A 6,000-nucleotide genomic window follows, 5' to 3' on the forward strand; every position below is an offset into this window, starting at 1 on the left:
AGTCACCTGACTATAATTCTCAGTTGCTACACTAGACACTTCAAACCGTTTTGACTTTTAAAAAAATTTCTATTGCTGCCATAACAAATCATCACAAACTTAGAGGACCTAAAACTACACCTGTTTAGCATGTCACAGTTCTGTAGTCCAGAAGTCCACTTAGCTTGGCTGGTTCCGCTGGACTGGGACCCACAAGGCTGAAATTACTGAGCTCCTAATCCAGGAAAATCACCGTATTTAAGGCTAGCTTATTAGTAATCTTAATTCCACCTGCAAAGTCCCTTGTTCCAGTCAATGTTACAGGTTCATCCTTGGGGGATGTTCTTCAGCCAACCACAGACCCACAATAGGGCAAACATTTTACATAGCATCTCACTACACACATGTAAGCCGGAGAGGTGCAATGCGTGTCACCCACCAATACTTATCTCATCTATTCTGTTTACCTTCATTTTTAAGAAAGGCTGGTCACGGCCCAGCAAATTGATTTCACGACTCACAGCCTGAAAAACAGGGCCCAACCTCCTCCCATTTCCACTGCTATTGCCCTCAGTCTGGCATCTCCCTCCCTCTGGACTCTTAAGAGGCAGTAGCCTCCCACGTGCTGGCCACACTTCTTGGCTCTCACCCTCCCTGTCTTCCATCACCCTTACTATGTGTGTGCTGCCTCTTACCAGATGTAGAAATCCATGATTACTAAGCCTGGAGCCGTGAGGCGTATTTCTAAGCTTGTATCCCAGAGTGCAATGACACCCGGGTCAAGTCCTTGGGAAGAGCTACCATTTCAAGGATGGCAAATGTTACCTTTGTCCTGCTGGTACTACCTGACCCTCTAGAGCCCTGTGAACAGCACCAGGAAATCTCACGCAGGAGAGGCAGGAACTGGTACCATTTAGAGATGCCGGCTGCGGAGAGAGGGGGGTTGACTGATGGCTCGGCGGCCGGGTGTGTGCCAGCTCTGGGGTTGGGGATGTAGCCGACACAGCTGCCCTTCCAATTAGTAGAGGGGCTTCCCTCGAAAGGCAGAACCAAGGTGAAAGGGGATGAACCGTAAGCAGAAATAGACTTAAGTTATAAGATGGAAAGGAATCACAGAGGAATCACTGGAGGCTGGAAAGGAAGGATGACTTTTTCATTTGGGCCTGTAGAACTGGGGTGGATACCAATCACTTTCTTAGGCTGAAAGAATTCTTAGCTCAATAAAGCCTATTGCTGCTTTCACAAGCATTCTAGGATCACAAGTCAGTACTTTATCCTTTTGAGGGGTCTCAGTATTTTCCTGTTTCCTCAAACCAGAGCTCAGAAGCTCAAATGCCCACAGGAAAGACATTGGGGGGCAACTCCAGAGTGGTTCTGCAGTCAGGCTGCCTGGCTTCAAATCCCAGCTCTGCTACTTGGGATAAGTTTGAGTTTGAGCAAGTCACCTAACCTCCAGGGCCGCTGTTGACAGCTGTGGGTGCTGGGAAACTGGGTGGCATGTGCCATTTGAAAGCATGTGGCTAATGCTTCCTTCCCTGTACTTCCTTTGCAGAAACAATTCCCATGCAGTGTGAGGAATAAATGCAATAAATGGTAGTTATTATTGCTTAGTCGTAATTGATGGCTCTTGCTTGTACCGTTGTTTAGCTTTGTTTAAATTGTTACATGTTTCTTTCCCCCAGAGAGTGCAGATAAAGTGCATGCTTCCTCTTCTACCCCTTTCAGTAGCGAACAGAGTGGGCTGAATTACCATCAGTCTGTGCATCTGTTCTTGCTCCCCACAGCTCATGTCACCCTGGTCAAACTCTCTGAGTGCCCACGGGATCTGCTCCCCCACCCCTCTGAGCTCGTCTCTTACCCCTCCTCAGTCCACACTAGCACATGGGCCTCCTTGCAGCTCCTTGAGCATGCCAGACATGCTCCAACCTTAGGCCTTTGTGCTGGCTGTTCCCACCTGCTTGGCTGCTGCCGCCTTCTAGAACGCTCCTCCCATGGCCATCTTCGTGGCTTGTGTCCTCCCTTCATCCAGGACTCAGAGAGAGGCTTCCCCTAAGCACCTTTTCTAAAATAGCCCCTCCCATCCCCTCTGACCTCTAGCTCTGTGCTGCTTCTCAGCATTTTGTTGCCTCCTGACATGGGTTTTTGTTTATTAGTTCATTTTCTACCTCCACTCATCTAGAATGAAAGTTACAATAGACAGCTATGTCTGCTGAGCCTGGAACTCTGCCCAGTACTCAAGACACCCCTAATAATGTTTATTGGATGAATGAATAATATTCACTCAACAACTTTTAGTTGAGGGCCTACTGTGTGCCAGGAATGGCATGACACTCAAGTAGATACAAATTGAACAAGATTAGATTTGGTCCCTGAAATCTTAGTTTTGTTTTGTTTTTACATTTTTTAAAAATATGTTTTTATTAGAGAGGTTGTAAACTTACAAACCAGTCATGCACGTGTGTGGAATTCCCATACAATACCCCTTCACCAACACACCACATTGTTGTGGAACATTACTTACAAATTATGAGATAATGTCATCAGACTATTACCCCTGTCTATGGTCAATAGCTTACATTTGGTATACTTTTTCTATATCCCCCTATTATTAACACAGTACATCTTTGGCATTGATGCAAGACTATGACAGTATTGCTCTTAACTATAGTCCATAGTTTGTGTAAATTGTATTTTTTCCCGTGCCTCTCCACATTTGTTCTAGTTCATAGAAGGACAGTCTTATATTTGTACTATTAACTACAATACTCATCTGCCTCTGTGTTCACTATGTTATAACTTTCTTTCAACTGACATTTACATTCCTACACTACCCTTTTCAGCCACAGTCCCATTTATAAACCAGCTGTATTAGTTCTACTCACTATAATGTGTTACCATCAACTCTATCCATTTTCACACTTTTAAAGTCAATTTAAACTTCTATATACATTAAGCATCAGTACTCCTTCTCAGCCTCCTCTTATCTCTTAATAACCTATACTCTAGTTTTTAACTCCAAATTCTTCATATTTAGTTTATATTAGTAAGAACATGGAACACTTGTCCTTTTGTGTCTGACTTACTTCATTTAGCATAATGTCCTTAAGGTTCGTCCATGTTCTCATATGTGTCCCAATTTCATTTCTTCTTACTGCAGCATAGTATTCCATCATAAGTATATACCATATTTTGTTTATATGTTCATCAGTTGATAGACACTTGGGTTGTTTCCATCTTTTGGCAATTGTGAATAATGCCGCTATGAACATCCGAGTGCAAATGTCTGTTCGCACCACAATTTTCAGTTCTTCTGGATATATTCCTAGTAGAGGAATTGCTGGGTCATATGGCAGTTCTATATTTAGCTTCCTGAAGAATTGGCATCTTAGATTTTGTAGTCTAATAAGAGACACACTGACAAGTATTAATAAATAATTTCCCACACATACAAAGAGCATGATGATGATAAAGGAACTAGAGAAGGCTCGGGGGAGATATTGCCCAGAGTCCTAACCCAGGGCCTGCTAGAGGGAGGGATATTTAACCCAACCTTGGAGACTCAGGACTGGAGCAGGATGGAGGGCTGTGTTCTGGGTGGGGAAAGTGTTTCAGATTGAACTAGAGACTTAATCGATCACTGAAGACTTTCCTGACCACCCCGGATTTCAGGAGCTATTCTAGAAATTGTAGTAGACACACAGTTGGGGCTCCAGCATTATTAGGCAGTAGGGATTTAGGGGCAATGATTTTATTGAAAGGGGGGATTGCTTAGAAGCAGTATTTGCACAGGAAGAACTAAGTTGTTTCCAGTTATATTTAGATTTTGTTTAATTTTTAGTGGGGGCTTACGAATCGGGAGAATTAAGGGCTGAAGCTACCACCATCTGTTAGATGCTTCCCAGATAGGCTGCCAGGCAGACATGATGGGTTGTGACTCTGAGACTGGGCCCCTCCTTGTCCCCTCCTTGGACCACTGGATGTGTGGAAGCCAGCAGCCATGTTGTGAGCACACTCAAGCAGCTGTGGAGAGGCGCACCTGGGAGGGAACTGAGGCCTCCTGCTTTCAATCAGCATCGCGTGAGCACATCATCGTGGAACAGGATCCGGTGGCCCCAGTCGAGCCTTTGGATGCCTGCAGCCCTGGCTGCAACCGCGGGAGACACCCCAAGTCAGAACCTCCCAGCTTAGAAGACACTGGATTGCTGACCCACAGAAACTGCGAGGTCATAAATGCTTTTTGTTTTAAGCTACTAAGTTTTAGGGTACTTTGACACACAAGAAAATGTAATGAATACCCAGTCATACTCCTATTTCTGTTATCTCTGCCCTTTAGTAACCAAGACTTTTTCTCAACTTTTCCCCAACTCGCAAACATGTTCTTTTTCTACCTTCTCCATCTCTGTGTTATGGATCATTACTGATCCCATTGAGTAGACAAGGAACTTGCAAAAAGACAACTTTTTAAAAGTCTGCAGTGAAACTGAAATTGGTCCCATTTGTGCTTTTTTTTTAATCACCCTAAATTATTACCATGTATTGAGTATTTACTATGTCCCTGTCAAGTCATCAAGTTGTGTGCTTTTGCAGACATTTTCCCATGTTATCCTTTCAACAGCTCCTTGAAATCAAAGGTACTATTATTTTCCCTTATTGTCAGATGAGAAAACTGAGGCTCAGAGAAGGTAAGTAAGGCTCCTAATATCAGTGGCCAAGCTACGTTTCACCAAAAAGCCTGCGTTTTTGACTCGGGGTTTGGCGACACTGGGTCCACCAATAGGGCAGAGCTGGAAGGGTGTAGTCCAGGGGTTCTCAAACTTCAACGTGCGTGAGAATCACTCAAGGATTTTGTTAAAACGCTGATTCCATAGGTTGGGGATGAGGCCTGAGATTCAGCATTTCTGACCAGCTCCCAGGTGATGCTCTGCTGTTGGCTCAAGCCCACCCTTTGGTTAGCACAGGTGTGGTAGACTCGAAAAGTGAGATAAAACTACCGAAGGGACCCTCTCCTCTGGCCCCAACCTCACTTCTTGTTACAAAGCTTTGGAGATCAGGTTTCTTTAAGCAGTAAGTGCTGACAAAGCCATAAAAGGATTGGCACTTGAGAGTTTCATCTCATTTTGGAAGCAGTTAGCCAACTAATTTGGTTTAATCATCACAGGAAAATGCAAACAGAAAGAAGGCCCTCCTCTACTGAATTATATTTCCGGCTGTTAGACCTCTGGACTGTGTGCTGATAGTACACGAAGGATTTATATGTGGAATAAATATTCTTAAATCTTTATAAGGTGCCTAAAATATTTATGGTTGTTTTAGTTTGGTTTGCATGCCATATTGCGCTCTTACATTAAGCAGTTTTTACACCATCGAGCGTTCCCATTAATCATTTCAGCCTATTCCCAGCTATCTTAACTGAGGGGAGATCTATTACATTCAGCAACCGGAGCCAAATGATCTAATTTCTCCTTTGGCTGTTTCATCGAATGGTTCATAAACCTATGGCTATTATTGTATTAGGAAGACACATCGCGGTCATCAAGTGTCATGTTGACATGTTTATGTTTCCTTTTCTTAAGAGAAATCATGATTAAAATGGAATATTCTTTCACAGGAGGACATTTTATAACAATTTTGGGCTGATGAAATTAAAAACAGGAACATCCATTCGGCAGCAAATGCTGAATTGGTTGAATCAAATGTCACTGAAAGATCAACACAATCTTGTGCCTGTCTTCACTGGACGTGGAACTAGTTCAGGGAAGCTTTAGAAAATAAGAGAGATTTGCTAAGTGGGAATAATTGTTATCATGGGGAGACAAAGTTTGGGTGGTGTTTTTTAGGAGGGGATTTGTAGATTTCCAATGGGAGCACTTGATGGCTTTACTTTTCTGTCAAGCAGATGTGTATATATTCTTGAAAAGTAATTTCAATTATTCTTGAAAAGAGATCAATTTGACTCTTGTGAAAATGATCTTAGAATATGTAAGAACTTAAGATGACATGCCATTTTGAATTAATGTTAAA

Source organism: Dasypus novemcinctus, chromosome 26 (genome assembly GCF_030445035.2).
Source record: "Dasypus novemcinctus isolate mDasNov1 chromosome 26, mDasNov1.1.hap2, whole genome shotgun sequence".
In the NCBI taxonomy this organism is placed as follows: Eukaryota; Metazoa; Chordata; class Mammalia; order Cingulata; family Dasypodidae; genus Dasypus; species Dasypus novemcinctus.